General features: G+C 37.6%; 1 long non-coding RNA gene across 3 annotated transcripts in view; it reads right to left on the minus strand.

The window, feature by feature from the left end:
• Positions 1-19,449, minus strand: part of LOC149801376 (uncharacterized) — a 115,651-nt gene that overhangs the window by 48,820 nt on the left and 47,382 nt on the right. Inside the window, exon 4 of one of the 3 annotated variants that reach the window (XR_016420631.1) lies at positions 16,643-16,767. The exons of 1 other annotated variant lie outside the window; for it this stretch is intronic. This is a non-coding gene — a long non-coding RNA (uncharacterized LOC149801376). Of the gene's footprint in view, positions 1-16,635; positions 16,768-19,449 lie in introns of all 3 variants that reach the window. One more of the 3 variants, XR_016420630.1, reaches the window with a different exon arrangement.

The raw sequence follows: 19,449 nt of genomic DNA on the forward strand, positions 1-19,449 counted from the left end.
ATTCTCAGCTCCACTCACTTTACTTTCTTAATTATTACAGCATTGCAATCAAACGTTATCTCGCAACTTAATGAGATCTGGCTTAGTTCCATTATCAATTTTCTGCATCTTTCTTTAGTGGAGTTTCAGTCCCTGATTATCAGACCCACCCACTTTTATTTCCAAACAACATCTTCCATCATCATCATCATCGTCGTCGTCGTCGTCATTATTATTATTATTATTATTGAAATTCAGCAAAATTTATAATGAATCTTGATATTGATCAGATTATATAGCTAAGATGGATCGTCATTTTATTACTTTTAGCTAGCATATTTCGATGACTTGGACAGATTTTTACTCCACCGTATCGATTGTTCCTTTCATGTAAAAATACAAGCTTTGGGGATAACATTCGTATTTTACCAAAATTTGTCAGGACAATTACGCATAAACCGCTTTACCCAGAGTAGTAAAATTTTGTTGGAGTATTACGTGTGTGTGATATGACGTCATTAGAATTTAGCTCAAATTAAATAAATCTGACATGAATCATCAAAATATGACGCTTTTCTGTGACTTATTTGTCAGCAGTTGTTTCACAAATGTCATGAATAAATGTTGTATTGATTGATGACCAAGCTTATGACTGTGTACAATGTTTGAATGCTCTATTCAAAATAAAAATGCCTGAACTTTTTAAATTTAGTTGGCAGTATTATTCTGAGTTTTCTTTTTTCGCTTTTAAAAGTCTCCCTAACTCTGTCACACACACACACACACACACACACACACACACACACACACACACACATATATATATATATATATATATATATATATATATATATATATATATATATATATATATATATATATATATATATATATATATATATATATATTGATTTCTTCTCACAATGTTTAGCAACTGTTTGACATGTGACAAGGTTTTAATAATACATATAAATTGTAAAGCCAACATGATTGTTATAACACAGTGCTCTTTTCTGATGCATTTTATTTCCTCCTTGTTGGATGTCTCGAACAGGTTTTGGTTACACTATCTCCTTTCTGTATCATCTGTTTGATGATTGTTGAAGAAAACATAAAAGATAAAGCCAGTAAAATACTTTCAGAGAAAATAAAGTAAAATTACTAAAATTACAGCAATTTATATGAAAAGTGTGCGTAATATGACTAGCACCATATTTTTTCTTTTTGAAGACAAGATCATCTTCGGTAGCCAAGGCTCCGATATGTTAACCCTATCTACAGATAGGGTTAACATATCGGTGCCTTGGCTACCTAAGCTGAGATATTATAAGCTTTGAACCATAGTTTTCAATAATCTGAACTAAAATATTATAGAGACCTTCATCCTGACTGATATACTGCTTAAGAATTGTCCATAAAGAAATATTTGTTTGTAATGTTCTCAATAATGTTTGACTTATGCATACGTACACCGGGGAATTAAATCATTGGGATATCTTCTTCTCTAAGATAATGAATAAAATCCACTCGTATGGATAGAGATCATTTCCATTTTATCTCAATCTGACAAAGTTAATTGGTAAATTTTCATCATGTTTAGGTAAAAGAACTTTAAAAAAAATATCCTATGATATGTATTTAGAAAAGAATCCGCAGACGTATTAGGATTTTGTGAGATAAGTTAATAAATAGTTTTCTATATTACTATAACTTTGCCGATTAAAACAAAATATATACGAAGATAAGGTGTGGTGAATTGTATCTCTCATTATTAACATTGAGAATAGTAAAAGGTGAGACGTTTCCTTTTCTACGACCAACTTTTCGTCGTCAGTTATTGTATTCAAGATTGAAATTAAACGCTTAAGAAAAAAGAAGAAAAAAAGCCCAAGAGCTAGTTCCTGTTTGCCTGTCAGACCGTAACATAACGTATGCAAGCCTGCCATGGCGGTGAATTAATTAACTCGTCCCCCGTCACTTGGGCGGTCTTTATTCATTATACACAAAGAAAAGGCTCATTCTGTTTAGTGAATATGGACCAAGCTGCTTACTTTACATAAAAATTCTGTCAAAGGAATTGACAAGAAATGACAGCTGCAACCTTGGCTCCAAACATTTTTCCTGAACACCATGAACGTTTACTTTTTTCTTATTATAAAAAAACCCACGGCGCATTAATGCAAATTTTCACACTTTCTATATTACCAAGGTTTTTAATAAAGTGGTAAAAACGATAAAAGGATGCTTCATTTATCAAGCATAGTTTTTGCCTTAACATTTCATCTGCCACGTGAATTTAACTTCAGTGCGAGACAGACAGAGCTCATGCGTGAGCTACATACATATAAATGCAATATGCAAATCCAAGCGTGTACAGATATCGAGGAATAAATCGAATTCATCAACTACAATCTTTTAGTTTTAATAATCTAATGTTTACTTGACAAGAAATTTAATTACAAAAACCTCATCAACCATACAACATAAATATTTAGATGTGATATTTCGATTTGAAACCTTCAAGGAGTAGAAACAAAACTATTTTCAGAAGATAAGTAGAGAAAGACATTTTTGGTTCAATGACATCAAGCCACAAAGCAAAAGTCTGTGAATGTTTCTCACCAAGAACCCATTCGAGTACCACGTTCATCGTAGACTGGTACAGCTTCGAATAACTGTGAATAGATGATCGCTTTTGTACAAACGTTTTGACCGGAAGTTGTGAACAATGGACTTGACTATACGGTAATGTTTCAAAAGCCCAAAACAGCCCATGTAGGAATGTGTTGTATATATTTTTAGTAAAATAAGCCTTCAACAGATTCATTAGAAGTTAATTCTTTATAGATAAAGCGCATGCAAGCGTATTTTTCACTGAAAAAGTTAGCCGATTGCGCATGAGTCGCAATTTGAGTTTCGTGTCATAAATACGCTAATCATATGCGCATAACGTACAATTTATGCAACCGAAGTAGTTGAAAGCGTTCATGATAACCATATATTATGACAATCGCCGAGTTCCTTTTAGTGTTGGCATGGATTGAAATAATTAACTTTGTAATTTATTTTGTCATACAAGGAACCTTTGTTAATGAAGCAAAGCTCAATGCTTTCACTGAAATGCAGTGATTTCTGATCATGTTTCCATTTAATCAACAATGGCTAGAAAGCCATTCTTTTGAAGCCATTTTAATGTAATAATTTAAATTCATTGTTACAGGTAATGCTGTATCTAAGGGCCACTAAACTTCATCACGTTTTCTCTGCATTTTGTTATTGAAACGGAAATATAAATAGATGCAAACACATTCTTTATTGATTTCTTGACTCAGAAAGCGCACAATTGCCCATAATCTCTCTCGTTGCATGCCATCTGTTGTGATTCGCTTGTGCAATTTTGGCTTCGAAAATCGATCAGATACAAAATGAGACTGACATAATCTGCATATTTAAATATAACTGTTATTAGTCGGTTGCTTATTTTAAACTTTCATGGCATTGAGGTCCATACGTCGGACCATGTGAGTAGATTGATCAGATTCAGTATGACCCAAACGCTGAGAAAACAGAAAGTTGTATTAGATGACGATCATCTTGTGCACCCGCTCAGTATAAATCCAATCTCAATACGCCATAGTCGCGTATAGATGGGCAGGTTTGTTTGTCATTTCGGTCCTAATGAGATGGTGAAATGTTGGATACTGTGTAGGCACTGGCATAATCCATTTACGAAAGAATGCATAAAGTTAGACGTGATCTGCGTGTACATTGCTTCATCAACATTCCGTTCGTATTTCGCGATTAAAAGAAAATTAGACAGCTCTTTTAGGAACAAGAATAAAACAATAAAGCAGCATATAATTAATGGAAGAGAAATTCATGCCTTAATTAGTATATCTAATCTGGAGGAGATATATTTTGCAACTGGATATTCGCCATCTGCCTTTATGCTATTTTCAGGCACAGGAGATAAAAACTGATACCGCTGAAACCGTGATAGATCAGATAGGACGTAACCAAGTCTGACACAAGAAATAGACAATATATATTTCCCACAATGTTTACGACCACTTTATTAGACCATGTACGAAAAGCTGTCAAATGAATTAGATTTCGTTACCTTTCATAAAATAGGTGCATTTATTTTTCTGTACGTTCAGGAAGTTATGGATTAAGATTGATCTGAAGATAACACATAGTGACCTATATCAGTTGCGACGTTTTCCTAACTCCACGATTTTACCGTATTGATTAAGCTCTTGACCATGTACAAATTAGAGAACGCGATATCAATGACGCCATCGAGCCACAGTCACTTGACAAAGCAACAGGGTCACGTCTTAGCCAGGTGCTCCTCAAAGAAGTCTAAAAGTGTAAAATCAAACCTCTTGTAGTCCGCCTTAAGAGATCTTTAAATGAAAGTTTTAAATCATATGGACAAAAAAAAAAAAAAATGTCCATGTAATACCTACTTTTAATAAAGGAGATAAATGTTCACCATAGAATTATCGCCCAATATCTATACTTTGTTGCATGGGAAAGATTTTGCGAATGAAAATAAACGTTTCTACAAGTTACAGTCATGGTTTCCGCCGAACAATTCAGCAGCATACCAACTGGTTGACATTCATTATCAAATCACACAAGCACCAGAAACGCATAACTACATATGCATGTTGTTTTTTTTTTTTGTTTTTTTTTGCGGGGGGGTGGGTGAACATATATAAAGCATTTGATTTTGTTTGGCACAAAGGATTGTTACACAAACCTAGTGAAATACAGGGAGCACAGCAAGTATATTTTGAAGGCGGAAAGCCACAAGCCAATGACGTCATATCACCTATGACAACAAAGTGAGGTAAGGCATAACACATTCAGGCACTTCCCTCAAAATCAAGTAGTATATGCCCTACTTATATGCCCTATGTATATGCACTATATATATGCCCTATGTATGTGCTCTAGTATATGCCCTATGTACATGCCCTACGTATATGCCCTATGTATATGCCCTATGTACATGCCCTACGTATATGCCCTAGTATATGCCCAACGTATATGTGTTAGTATATGTCCTGTGTATATGCCCTATGTATATGCCCTAGTATATATCATATATCCTAAATGGAAAAGCAAGCTTTTACATTTAAATCACATATATGTGAATGGGAATAAAGGTATAATAAACTCAAAACCGTTACTATAGGGACACATAAGATCTAACCAAACAGAATTGTACACATAACAAGAATAACACACGAAATCCATTTGGAAGTGACATCAAAAGGTTCTGGCGCTCAGCATTAAGAGGTTAGTGTTAAGACTGGTTGGTCTGGTGTCAGGATAACATGACTGGGTGGGACATCATGCTACGTGTCTGCGGCATGATGTCCCAGTGCAAGACATCACTATAAACTGTCACACTGCAGACATCGTAGCGATGAGATCGAATTTTTAAAAAAAATCTACGTTAAAAATCCTAATCACACACACACACACACACACACCAGAGATTTACAATGAGTTATTCAAATGTTTACTTCCAATAAGATTACAGACTAATCCACTCAAGACAAAAGTCAAGAAAACTTGCTATGTCTGCCAAAGGAAAGGACAATGGGCTCCAGAAATGTTTATAACGTCAAAGCAGAGGAAAGAGGGGACAAATGAGAGACATGTAAATCTGTCGGTTATCGTTACAATGAAAAGGGACATTGGTCTTCAGAGTGTCCTAGGAAATATTACAACAAGCAGGATGATAAACGGGAGGATTAGCGTTCTTCAGAAATAGAAGAACCCATAGCCGTCAAGAAATTCAAGGCAGAAGAACTAGAAGTCACTGAAGAGGAAGAATAATATTTGTGAAGAAATGTTTAGAAAAAGAGAAAAACCGTGAAAGAAAGAAAAAAAAAAACAATTGACTTTTGTGACATGGTTTTAAATTTTCATTATGATTCTCATTCAAAGTGAATGTACCAAAGAAACGTAAGCGATTGGTTTGATTTTGAAACTTTTAGTATGGATAAGATAAGTAAAAACACTCACACCTGTACACACTTGAATCGTGAGAAAGTATTCAAGTTGTACCTGATTTCGCTATACCTGGATAAAATCTCTCTTGTAACAGATACAGGTGGCAGTAAAAAGTACGTTGGCGTTTGTTTTTTTTTACAACCACAAAAATACTTATAGACCTGATATCATCAGCTTTAGCTGTCTTAATTATTTTCCACGGCCACGATTTACTCCTTCAGCTGTCGCAGTTGTTGCTTTGATAGTGGTAGGAATTAATGTTTCGTTTTCGTCTCTTCTCTCTGTATTTTAAAATTCAATCCTTTCCTCTACCCTTCTTTCTTCTTCTCGCTTTCTTTTTTTTTTTGTTGCGCTTCTTAACGGTGTTTTTGAACAAATGGTTCTGCTGCTTCTTTCTGATATTCCATCATATTTTCCACTTCTTCCTTCGTTTCCTTCTGAAATCATGCAGCAATGGTAATGGCGGAGAAGAAAATGAATGTAATACTTTCGTCGCAGGCAAACGTTCTTACAGAGAGGACACATATCTGCCGAAAATATAAACTGAAGTCATCTTCTGGAAGACGAATACTGGTTTCAGCCGCATTAGCATACGAAGTATATGTTGCAGGCCCACCACAATACATTGTTTTCTGGGAGTTAGGATGCAGCCCTACGTATTGTACTTGAACTCTTCCGCAATGGTAAATCATGGGAACGTTCGTGTGCCTATATGTTAAAAGTGAATAGCAGAGAGAAGTCACGCGTGAGTGTGTGATTTGGGATTTTTAACGTAGCTTTAACCATTTATCAGTCATATCGCTGCCATGTCTGCCGTGTGACAGTTTATAGTGATGTCTATCACTGGGGCATCATTCCGCATATATGCAGCATCATGTCACACACAGACATTATCCTGACACCAGGCCGACCAGTCCTAACACTAGCCTATTAATGCTGAGCGCCAAGCGAGGCAGCTGCTAGTACTATTTTTATAAATCTTCGGTATGAATCGGCCAGGGTTCGACCCCGCGACCTCCCGCATCCGAGGTGGACGCTCTAACCAGTAAGCCACCTGAGCGGTTGAGAACAAACGCTTTGAAGACATACATACAAGTGTGTTCTCCTGTGGTGTCAGGGTTTGCTGGATTATAGTGGATGTGTTTTGGCTGTAATCAAAAAGCGGGTGATGAATAGTATGTGATGTGCTGCATTATAATCAAACAGCGGGTGCTGGTTTGTAGTGGTGTGTGATGAGCTCTTAATCAGAAAGTGAGGTGCTGGATAGTAGGATGCGCTTTTGGATTGTAATCTAAAACTGGGTTCTGGATAGCAAGGATGCGTGTTGCTTTGCTTTACTTTGCAGATACAAATCTTAACATTACCATTCTCGTTTGCACCTTCAAACTTTTGACCCCCTAAAACCTTTGACTCGATTTACGCGTTTAACTCCACAAAAATACTTTTCGCAGTAAAAACTATTTTCACCCTATTAACACTTTTGAATACATAATACCATCCCCATGTCAAACCTATGAATTTCCCCGTGACCCCCTGGTGTCATCTAATGTAAACCTGATGCGCAATGTTAATTCTTGTTAGACCCCCAAGTGCCACGTATCACTAGTAATGTGATGAGCTTCATTGTATTGGGATCAAACACTCTGCTTACCAGATCTGATTAAACTACAGTTTTTATAATTAGTAAAACGAATACACCAGCAATCAGCTCCCTCGATATACCCAAGTTACAGTGAATGCGCCAGCAATTGTCTCCTTCGTTATACCCAAAGTCAACAGTTTGGGGCCGTCCATTTAGTACATACGCATGGAGGGGGGGGGGGGAGAGGTTAGCCCAAATGCATACGCTTGCGTTTGGGGGGGAGTGTCTACTGATAATGTACGTACGCATAGAAAAAAAAGGGGGGGGGGCTCAATAATAATTTGTCTAATACGTAACCTGTTTGACTGGGTTCAGTCTGCGTTTGAATTTTAGCGGACACTATACAAACTCTTTAAAGTTACGCAGCTTATTTCTTTGATGCAGCCAGACATTCAACGTCGGTGGACTATTCGATCGTTTCTGCATGGACTAAATATAGGCCGTTCTAGAGAATTCAGCGGGGATGGGGGGGGGGTGCATCAAGCGTACGTACGCAGGTGGGTGTGTGTGTAAAAAAGTATGCATGTGTACTGGTAGGGGTCGGGGTCAAGCTTTTCCAGATTTTTGCGTACGTACTAAATGTTTGGCCCCTTACTCTGAAAATCTGAATTCGTATTCGGGACAATCTATTGTGCCATTTTATGGTCTTAACACAGACCTTTTGGCATTACATTCTGTAAAGGCTTCCAGTGCCGATAAAAACTGGGGGTCTATGTAAGTACTATACCTCACGAGCTCAGCATGTGGCAAAGTAATATATCAATGTGATGGTAGTTACGTTACGTGATTGGAGAATCGAACGATAAACATGCCATTTATAACATCGTCAAGAAAGTCAGACATGACTGACTTTAATCCCGTGGTCAGTATCAGACATAAAATGTACGATGACATACATGATGGGTGCAATACTTCAATGGCCCATAAGTAAATAGATCGGCAAGAAGCCAAAACCTAAAGGGAATCCAGTCCAATTACCCTCACAAGCCCGATGCAATCAATCTTTCGTCCGTGAGTGGTCGGCTTTTATACCTGCCATACCATCTATAAACATCTTCATTGCGTTACTTTATGACTATTATTAAAATCTAACTCAAGACAAATACGTTGACAGAATTTTGTGTCCTGCATGAAAGGGGATGAAAATGAAATATTAGTGCTTCTTATTCCCACCTTGGAAATGGGAGTTGGTATTCCCCTATATCGGTTTCCGGGTGACGTGCGTTTTTTAAAGGCTGAGACAGGCACAGTCTGTGGTTTCAAGTTTGATTGACTTTATCTCAGTTTCTTGGTAATAGATGCCAAGTACTACACAACTACACAGCGAAATATTCCATTCTAAGCAGCAACAAACAGATTTTGATCTTATCACAGGTCAAGGATAGTCTCTCATATATATATACATATATATATATATATATATATATATATATATATATATATATATATATATATATATATATATATATATATATATATATATATATATATAAGCCAGGCAGCTTATATATATATATATATATATAAGCCAGGCAGCTTTTAGTACCTTTTTGTAAGTATTTCGTAGGATTCGACCGGGGATCGAACCCACGACCTCCCTCATCCGAGGCGGACGCTCTAACCACTAGGCCACCGGAGCGTTTCTCAAATTTATGAGTTAATGTGAGCATGAATTAAGACCAAGAAGCTGGTGATGCATTGATAGGAATTAAAGTAGGACGGCAATGGGATCCTGCGGGGACATCAATCGCTATTGTTTACCAATATACAGGATTGAGCAAGTCACTGAAAAAAATAACATTTATTGTGTAGTCTGCTGTTTCAAGTCCGATAAATGGTGAAGTTCACCTCCAGAGGGAGTTGATCTGAGCGTATTAACATGCCAATCTCCTAATGCATACACGTTTGGTTGGCTTAACTCCAGGGTAACGGTCAATATGACAGGAGATGCATGAGCATAGGGCTTCACGGACAAGTCTTGTCACAAATACACGTCGCTGTCCCATTGGAAGCACAGTACGCAAGTGACAGGCCGCAGTATTTCATATGACTGTACCTTTACAAACGTATTAGCTCGTTGCCTAAATAGATTTAATGGGATTGTTTCATGCCATATCCAGCCCTTCCAAAGACGATATACCGCAGACAACTAACCAGCTTAGCAAAAGGCTTTAGCATTTTCCAAATCTTCGTTTCGGGCACTGGTGTCGTCTGAAGATGCTATCAGTTGTAATACAGCTGTGCTGTGATTAATTTACCGTCGTCTGTACTGTTATTATCCTGGTGTTCTTCTGTTGTACACCAGACGCTAGAACATGCATTGTTTACACCAGTCCAAATCTATTTGTCTGGTGGGGCCCGTGCATTACGTAGAACACAGTGACGTCACTCGGGTTGGTGTCACCCAGTGTGGTAGCTCATGGTGTCACCCCCATGGTCCTCCTTCCGTAACAGACCATACAGAATCCTTAGTAATGTCATTTTGGTGTCACCCCCTCTGATGGTGTCACCCGGTGCAGTCCGCATCCCCCTAGCGAGGCCACTGCTGTGCCTGCTAGTCATGTATTTAACTATGATCGGTTATCCGCTTATGAAATCCGACTAGACAGAGCAGTGTGTGTTCTGTAAAATTTGCAATTTTTCATTTTGGTGTCACCCCTCTGAGATGGTGTCACCTGGTGCGGTCCGCACCCCCTAGCGACGCCACTGGTAGAACATGCATTGTTTACACCAGTTCGAATCTCTTTGTTTGGTGGAGTCCCTTCATTACATAGTATGTGGTATGTAACGAGTTACTTCTTTCTGAATGAGTGCTGACATGGCTTTTTGTTGTTGGAATACGTGATTGATTTAACAGCTCTGGATATGTTTTGGTGTCACCTATGTTGAATTTTTAATTCTGGTGGAGTATAGAGTCGGACTGAATTGTTTTCGAAGTATCAACATTAGGTGGCAATGTACTCGTTACTGACTCGTTTATTCATTATATTCATCATTGCATTATACGCGTTTCCGCTTGAACTGACTTTGGAATGCCCACGGACTGTTTAACATGTTCGATGTCCTTCAATAAAACTGACATGTCGACATAATTATAGGATACATGTGACACCTTTGACATATTCAAGGCACAAAAGTTTTGTGTGTCATTTATGTCTGTGAAATAGATTCAATATATATTTTATGCTATCTGCAGATTTATCTGTACTCTTCCACTTTACCATTCTCTCGGGGGCCCCGAGTGGCCGAGTGGTCTAAAGCGCTCTCCGTTACGGATCACTGCCATCTCACCTCTGTCTGCGTGGGTTCGAGTCTCGGATTCGGCTAATGTGGGTATGTGAGAAAGCTTGCCAGTAGCTTCTCGTGGGTCGGTGGTTCTTTTCGGGGTTTTCCCGGGTTCTTCCTCCACCATTAATACTGGCCGCCATGTATAGCCAATCGCGTGCTGAAAAATGGCGTTAAGCCCTACAACAACAACAACAACAACCATTCTCTCGTCTGTTTGTGCCATTAAAATAGTGGTCTGTTTTGCTCCTTCAATATTGCTGTCACAGTATATGTCCACGCACAGTTGTACAATACGTTTATATGACAATTGGTTCGTTTTCTTCTGTAAGCAGTTCACTCATAATTGTTGATGGAGCTATCAATAATCTCGCGCATCATTTGTTGGGAATCTTGCCGATCTAGGAAGTATTATCAGCTCACATTTCTTACAAAGGAATAAACACCTCAGACACAAACGACAAGCAGAGGTTGCACAATCTTCGCGTTGCATTTGTGACTTAAAATTTCCAGGGATATTTTATAATAACGACGAAAAATATATTTGCACCGGAAAATGTACTCAAAACACAGCATTATAGAAACGACGTTTTTGTATAACTGACCTTTTGTCTTTGTATGCGGCCGTGAGAACAGTCTAAAATTATATGTGTATTGTCTTGTATACAGTGAGCTTCAATCAGATTTCAAGGTAGTTTATGTTACATTTACTTTGTGGTTGTCTTTTGCATTTCTGAAAATGTATGCAACTCAGGCTCGGTGAATAAACAACGGTATATGCTCACTTATAAGTCTAGTCAAAACTACAAACAAGAAAGATCCTCATCTGCTATAGCATAATACGCCTGCAGATCAGGGTTGTTTATTCTACTGATTACTACACACAAACTTCACAGACCCAGATCTGTCGGCGAATTATACGACGGCGGATCTGGGTCTGTGCAGTTGGATTCGTCATATAAGCCAGTACATGCGGTGAGAGCTGACCAGACTTCTGATGCTGTAGTGTCCAGCTTGCGTGATAATGAGATAGATAGTTCTGAATACGACAATTCATGAAAGGGAGTAAATGATTTCCCTGTACAACGCACGTCAGTCTTTAAGACTGGAAGCAAATCAAGAGGTAATTTTTTTTTCAACCAATAAAATTCAGTTTCACAACTTTGTCCCTACCTTTGATTCTCCACTGCATAGCAAATGCTTTGATAATATCATATATGCAGACAAATTATAATTTAAATAATTTGCTGGGATATATAAATTAGGAAGACTTCAAATACACCATGGTGGGAATTATTTCTGAATATAAATAGGTATGTCGTGATATGTCTTCGCATAGAATATGAACTGGAACATCAATATATATTTACTATTGTATTTTTATATACCTGACTGTACATTCGATTCCAGAATATGGTGAAGTTTTACAAAGCCACCTTTCCTTTTTTCCAACCTTCATACCCATGCTCCAACAAAGATTGGAAAAGAAATCTGTAACCATGACCAATTCTTCTCGGGCAACTTTACTCATGACCAATTCTTCTCAGACAGAAAGATAACTCTAACCATGGCCAATTCTTCTCAGACAGAAAGATAACTCTAACCATGACCAATTCTTCTCAGACAGAAAGATAACTCTAACCATGACCAATTCTTCTCAGACAGAAAGATAACTCTAACCATGACCAATTCTTCTCAGACAGACAGATAACTCTAACCATGGCCAATTCTTCTCAGACAGAAAGATAACTCTAACCATGGCCAATTCTTCTCAGACAGAAAGATAACTCTAACCATGGCCAATTCTTCTCAGACAGACAGATAACTCTAACCATGGCCAATTCTTCTCAGACAGACAGATAACTCTAACCATGACCAATTCTTCTCAGACAGAAAGATAACTCTAACCATGGCCAATTCTTCTCAGACAGAAAGATAACTCTAACCATGGCCAATTCTTCTCAGACAGAAAGATAACTCTAACCATGGCCAATTCTTCTCAGACAGAAAGATAACTCTAACCATGACCAATTCTTCTCAGACAGAAAGATAACTCTAACCATGACCAATTCTTCTCAGACAGAAAGATAACTCTAACCATGGCCAATTCTTCTCAGACAGAAAGATAACTCTAACCATGACCAATTCTTCTCAGACAGAAAGATAACTCTAACCATGACCAATTCTTCTCAGACAGAAAGATAACTCTAACCATGGCCAATTCTTCTCAGACAGAAAGATAACTCTAACCATGGCCAATTCTTCTCAGACAGAAAGATAACTCTAACCATGACCAATTCTTCTCAGACAGAAAGATAACTCTAACCATGGCCAATTCTTCTCAGACAGACAGATAACTCTAACCATGGCCAATTCTTCTCAGACAGAAAGATAACTCTAACCATGGCCAATTCTTCTCAGAAAGAAAGATAACTCTAACCATGTCCAATTAACTCTAACCATGGCCAATTCTTCTCAGACAGAAAGATAACTCTAACCATGGCCAATTCTTCTCAGACAGAAAGATAACTCTAACCATGGCCAATTCTTCTCAGACAGACAGATAACTCTAACCATGACCAATTCTTCTCAGACAGAAAGATAACTCTAACCATGGCCAATTCTTCTCAAACAGAAAGATAACTCTAACCATGGCCAATTAACTCTAACCATGGCCAATTCTTCTCAGACAGAAAGATAACTCTAACCATGGCCAATTCTTCTCAGACAGAAAGATAACTCTAACCATGGCCAATTCTTCTCAGACAGAAAGATAACTCTAATCATGGCCAATTCTTCTCAAACAGAAAGATAACTCTAACCATGGCCAATTAACTCTAACCATGGCCAATTCTTCTCAGACAGAAAGATAACTCTAACCATGACCAATTCTTCTCAGACAGAAAGATAACTCTAACCATGGCCAATTCTTCTCAGACAGAAAGATAACTCTAACCATGGCCAATTCTTCTCAGACAGAAAGATAACTCTAACCATGGCCAATTCTTCTCAGACAGAAAGATAACTCTAACCATGACCAATTCTTCTCAGACAGAAAGATAACTCTAACCATGACCAATTCTTCTCAGACAGACAGATAACTCTAACCATGGCCAATTCTTCTCAGACAGAAAGATAACTCTAACCATGGCCAATTCTTCTCAGACAGAAAGATAACTCTAACCATGGCCAATTCTTCTCAGACAGACAGATAACTCTAACCATGACCAATTCTTCTCAGACAGAAAGATAACTCTAACCATGGCCAATTCTTCTCAAACAGAAAGATAACTCTAACCATGGCCAATTAACTCTAACCATGGCCAATTCTTCTCAGACAGAAAGATAACTCTAACCATGGCCAATTCTTCTCAGACAGAAAGATAACTCTAACCATGGCCAATTCTTCTCAGACAGAAAGATAACTCTAACCATGGCCAATTCTTCTCAAACAGAAAGATAACTCTAACCATGGCCAATTAACTCTAACCATGGCCAATTCTTCTCAGACAGAAAGATAACTCTAACCATGACCAATTCTTCTCAGACAGAAAGATAACTCTAACCATGGCCAATTCTTCTCAGACAGAAAGATAACTCTAACCATGGCCAATTCTTCTCAGACAGAAAGATAACTCTAACCATAGCCAATTCTTCTCAGACAGAAAGATAACTCTAACCATAGCCAATTCTTCTCAGACAGAAAGATAACTCTAACCATGGCCAATTCTTCTCAGACAGACAGATAACTCTACCCATGGCAAATTCTTCTCGGGCAAAGTAAAAACTTAATCCCGTTTAAAGGTCAAATATGGGCGGATCAGAGTTTCATATATTAACAATATTGGTATATCAAATTGCTTTATACCAACGTGTGTGTGTGTGCATGTGTGTGTGTGTGTGTGTGTGTGTGGATGCATACATACATACATACATACATACATACTTGTTGAGGTTTTTTATATAAAAAAATATTTTTGTTTGTTTCATTGGGGTTTTTTTTTTGTTTGTTTTCTTTTTCATAGATATTTGAAGATATTATTATGAATCTCTGAGATTAATTTGAACCAAGTGCAAAGTTTTGGCATGGCCCTTTTTGCTCTATATTGTTAAAAAAATGTGCACCTTGTCTTGAACCTATCCTCGCCTATACCTCAAGTCTTAGAAATAACCGTATTTTCAACACATCCTCACTTAAACCTCGAGCTTCCGAAATTACTAGGTATTTTACCAGTCACACCTCTCAGAGAAAAGAGCAGGCACGCCGAGTACATGCGAATATCGAATTATAGGAATCTTTGGGTTCCATTTAGCCTTTAGATTAAACAGACACTGAGCTGTACAGTGTAATACGGGATTACTGATCACTGGACAAAATATCCCTACTTCTATCCGCATTCAGGGGAAAACAATGTAGGCTAATTATTATCATCGAGAGCTGGGCCTGTTTATGCTTAATTCTAGGTCTATATATCTATATATATCGTTTATTGTTTTACGCATTCCACTTGGGGCTGTGTAAGTTAATTATCTAATTTTGCACGTGAAAACCTCCTCAGACAGGTTCAGCGACCAGGCACTAAACTACCCACAGTCACGAAGTCTTAGCATATACCCCCCGAAAATCCCCCTCCCCCAAAAAATACCATATACAGTCAGGGCCGTAGATGGCGATCACGGGCCCTGGGGTAAAAAACACCCGGGCCTCTCCATGTTCTTGTTCAAACATTGTTTCTTAATAAAATTAAAAAGTGTTGTTCGGATATATCTCCGGTTTTCCCCCATCTTGTCGGCCCTGCATACAGTCGAAACAAACTTATGTACATTTATATTCGGGATTAGGTTCTTTAAATGTATGGTTCTTAAAATGTACATTATTTTCAATACACTAGTGTAACACAATTTGCGAAAAAAAAAACCGGCTTTCTTCGGAATTCACAACCTTGGGATTAGACTGTATGTGGGGCAAGTTTTCATTATTCAACCCTATTTAATATAAATTCAATACTTTACAAATAAAGGAAAACTCCAAATAAATCAAGACAATGATTTATCGTTTCTGTGACAGCTGCACAAAAATATGTAAATGTTTCTACAAGAAGCTGACTGTCAATATTCGATTAACTCACTGCATTATCTTCCTTGCCAGACACGTGTGTCTTGTTTGATTGCAACTGTCTGGTAAGACGGTTTTCTTTAAGACTACTTCGTTCCTATGTAATATGTCCTCTTCTTTCTGCTAGGAAAGCAATTTATCTTGAAGAAAAAACAAAACAAATTGTTCTGCTATTATGTGCAACAGAAAAAAAGAAGAAAACAACCTTTTGATCAACGAGACAGGTTCAGTGTATTCCATTCTAGTGATTTGTATCTGTTTGTTAGGTAGGACGAGATCTCCTTCTGGGGGAGGGTGTGGTAATATTTAATCTAATAAACATACATATCGATTAACAATGTCTAAAAACGTGAACCGGACAACATTATTTTAACTTTGAAAACCTTATTTACGAATGTGGATTCATAATTTACATGATTCATGGAGCTTGGTTGCGTACTAGCATACACGACTATGTGAAGTGATGAAATATGATCACATACCTGCATACACGGGTATATCAGTTCATGTAGCTTGATTACACGCTAGCATACACGGTTATATGAAGGCATGAGGCTTGATTACACACTAGCATACTGACCTCTCACCTCTGTCCGAGTGGGATAGAGTCGTACGCTCAGTCAGTGTCGATATGTGAGGAAGCTTGCTAGTAGCTTCCCTTGGGTCGGTGGTTCTTTGCGGGAGTATTCCGGCTTCTTCCTCCACCAAAAACCTGGAAATAAGAAAGAAAAAAAATCTAATAAGAAAAGAAGATAAAGATGCAATGACAGACGGACTATTTTAATTTAGGACGCTTGCGCCCATCAGGGCATGTGCATCTATTAAACCTGCAATGATTGAACTGGAAAAGACGCTTTGAACCAAAAGCACGAGCAACAGATAAAGACGTATGACATCATATCTAGCAAAAACCAGAAACATTACAGGCTGCGTCAGTTCATTTAGAACCATTAATGAGACCGATATAGTAAGACAAATGTTTAAAATTTGATAGCCAGATATTTCTTTTCCATTTCTTCTCTTATCACCGAGGTATATATATTGAATTTCTAAGAGCAAAATGATGAATGATGTATATGTATAATGGATAAAAAGGTGAGGGAAACGATTATGTATAGGTTGTCATCAAGTGAAACGTATAAATGTGAATAAATTATGAATTGTGTCAACGTAGTATTTCAACAAACATTCTCCTATTCTCCTTCGTTGTCAAAGTTTGAAATAAAGTAATATGTATGGATTTTCAATAGGTATCAATTACAATAAATAAAATACATTTGCATACCTTCCCACCATTATCCGTAAGTTATGTACCTCGTTTATGTTTTTATTTGGTGTACCTTCTTAATGTCACATTTCACCTTTGCTCGTAATTTGAAAGTTATTGTTATTCCTCTACAGATAATCACAAAAATAAACGACCACGTGTAATTAGAGCGCCATGGATTATTACACCAAATCATATATTCTAACTATAGCATATGTCCTAATTGGGTGTGTTTCTAATTAGACGTGTTAATGGCGCCATGCCAGTTGGTGAATTAAATAAATTTGCAAACAATTACTATCGCGTCAATACTGCAATCTAGTATAACTGGTTCCTTTGAAACGGGACGTGATTCATCACGAGGTCAGATTTTAGTCTTAATTTTCTACAGTTATTGTGAAGGGGAAAAAAATGGAAACTATTCCTCATTAAATATGTCCCCTCCGACGTAAATTTGACTCAATATTTTGAGTAATAAATTTTACCAAAGATTGGGAAATTTTACTCAAAAATGTAAAAATGCAACGTTCTGATTGTTCAGCAACGCTTGAAATCGAGTGACGTGTTTTGTCGAACGTGTTTTGCGTCAACCAACTACCGTTCATTTCGCATATCAGCTGGATCCAACTACAAACTGCATAGAATTAAATCTGCCGTCCCATACTGCGCCGTCCGATCTGGGTCAATTCACTTTGTTATGAGTAATATGTAGAAAAAACAATAAAGACCCTGCTCTGGCGATGCTCTATGCTACGGCCGATCAGGTTCTTTTTTTTCTGTATGCAGTTGGACGGGTCCTTTAGGTGTGTATATATGGTTACAGGTCGCCATTTGATTCGAAAGGACGTTTAATCTACCTTGATATGGATATGACAATCTGTCACAAACGGCTGTTTCAGTCTTAAATACAACCCAAGATACCTTGAAAGTTAATATAAAGAGATTTTATCTCCACGTACCGTATATACTTATATCGACTTATAAAGTCGAGTCAAACCGCAAACGACAAAATCTTGATTTGTCGTAGCATAGTGCGCCTGCACATTATGGTCTCTGTTATTTATTCTACTGATTACTCCTAACGAAACGCACATACGCATTTTGCGCAGGCAGATCTGGATCTGTGCAGGTTGGAGTTCAACTCGACTTATACGCGAGTAAAGATGGTACTTATTTTATACACATGCTATCAGCCGCTTCATTAATTCAAACTCAGATTGACTGCAAAGCGACATAAAAGACCACAATGTACTCCAGCTGCCGATTATGCCTTCGTCGTTGTGATATTAATTGCAGCGGTTTGCAATAAGAATTGGAAATTTGAAACCAAACAGTGCAGTAAATACAGAATGCTGTTTTTACTTTCGTCTTCTTGTTGTTGCTGCTGTTCTTTTTGTGCGTTTTTGTCTGAGTCCAGATGACTTTGTTTGTAATAACCGATACACGATTGTATTTCATATCCTTTTGTTTTTGTGCACAGCAGCACGATCAAGCGGATAACGAATATTTAACTATCTTAATGTTACTAAACATATAGTTCATCCGTGCTACGAGAAAGAACCAACAAAATATCGATGGCACGTAAGCGTATAATTTGCCTTGACGATGCAGGCAAAGTGGGTGTATGTTACGAACTACTTTACGTGTAACCAGGTTATAATGTATGCTGCAATATAAGGTCAAAAGGTCAAGTTATTATGTTTGCTCTACTAGCGTTAAAGAGGTCCACATTATGTGAAGAGGTGTTTCGTGTCCGATTCTTATGAAAAGGCCTCGCCAGATCAAATTTGTGTCCCTTCACCTATGTTCACCCATGTTTTCACGGCATGACACAGGCTTTGTCAGCATCTCAAAGAACGTTTTTTTCCCCCCAGAGTTGTATCGAAACAGCCTTCACGAAAATCGAAAATTATTATTAACAAAAGAATAAACGATCATATTTAACTTTAAATACAGATGAAAAGTTTATCAACCTTTATATGGAAGCCACACTATTATTGTGCTTCTGGCGTTTATTTGTATACTGGTAAGTTTTTAATCAGTTCCAGCGTTAGACAATAATTTCTCCTTCCTTAAATGTATTCCCTGTTTATCATGCCAGACATTCATTTCTAACTACTCTTATTT

Source organism: Sinohyriopsis cumingii, chromosome 4, assembly GCF_028554795.1.
Source record: "Sinohyriopsis cumingii isolate HCF-2022 chromosome 4, ASM2855479v2, whole genome shotgun sequence".
In the NCBI taxonomy this organism is placed as follows: Eukaryota; Metazoa; Mollusca; class Bivalvia; order Unionida; family Unionidae; genus Sinohyriopsis; species Sinohyriopsis cumingii.